Raw genomic sequence first — 1,462 nt, forward strand, 5'->3', positions numbered from 1 at the left:
CTTAGTAGAATGGGCTCCAGCTCTATCCAGGATAACACAAGAGGTGCTAGATCACCATTGTTTTTTGTGGCTGAGTAGAACTCCATGGTATATATATACCACATTTTATCAATCCACTCATGTATTGATGGGCACTTGGGTTGTTTCCACATCTTTGCAATTGTGAATTGTGTTTTATGCACAAAATTATTAAAAATATTGCGTAAAATTACCCCCAGGCTATGTGTATAAGGTGTATATGAAGCATGAGTGAATTTTATATTAGATGTGTGTCCCATCCCCAAGATATCTCCACCTGTACTTTTATTGTATAAGTATGTTCCATGCAATATTTAAAGCATACTTATACTCAACTCTAAAATTCAAATTTAACTGGGTCTCTTACATTTTATCTGGCAACCTTGGAATGGGGGAAAGATACTGCATCCAAGTTGTGATTATCACTGTATCAAGGCTTAGCCTGGTCCCAATCTGAGAACCTGAATATCAGACAGGCCTGGTTGAGAAGGCATTTTTTGATACTGTAAATATCAGGCAAATTAGATAAGGTTCAGGCTGGTAGGCAATAAGTTGGAAGTTTTTAGGTTTTAAAGACATGTGTTTTAAAGTCCTGCCTGGAATAATAATAATAATGATAATATTATTTAACACATGAGTTTTGTACATTGGTCCCCATCCTTTTTGGCACCAGGGACGGCTTTCATGGAAGATAATTTTTCCACAGCCGGGGACTGGGGGTGGGAAGTGAAGCTCACCCTCCCCACGCAGCTCTCACCTCCTGCTGTGCACCACCCCCTTCCTAAGTTTCATGGAAAACAAATTTTCCATGGGGGTGGGGATGTGGGGGGCACACCTCTGTGGCCCAGTCCTTAACAGGCTGCGGACAACTGCCGGTCCCCGGACAGGGAGTTGGGGATTGCAGCTTTAGTACGTAGCAGGTACTCTTCTGGGTGCTTCACATACATTACCTTCTTTAATCTTCATAACAACCCTGTGAGAGATATACTATTATTATCACCTATAGGCAAGGAGACTTGAGTACTAAAAAGTAAATTAACTTGCCCAAGAGATTGTTTAAATGGCAGAACCTGAGTTTCTATTTCATTACTTACTGGGTAAGTGGTAGAGTATTAGGTAAATCATGGTAATTATTTATTGAATAGTAAGTACTTTATAAATATGCCATGCAATTTTTATAACTCCATGAGAAAGACATTATTACCAAAGATAAAAAAAATCCATGTGTTGTTTTTAGGGGGAGAAATTGTTAGGAGCACTTTTAATAATGTAAGCTATTTGCAAATCATTGCAGTGGAGAGAAGCTCAGAGTGAATTACTTTTCAGATACCAGAAATGACACCAAGTTTTATACTTTGAGAGAAAAGAAGACAGAGGGAGGTGGGAAAAGTAAAAAGAAAACCAAACCAGAGCAACTTCATTTATATTTTAAATGATTTCATTT

This window comes from Propithecus coquereli, unplaced genomic scaffold, assembly GCF_000956105.1.
Source record: "Propithecus coquereli isolate 6110/MARCELLA unplaced genomic scaffold, Pcoq_1.0 Scaffold35, whole genome shotgun sequence".
Lineage (NCBI taxonomy): Eukaryota > Metazoa > Chordata > Mammalia > Primates > Indriidae > Propithecus > Propithecus coquereli.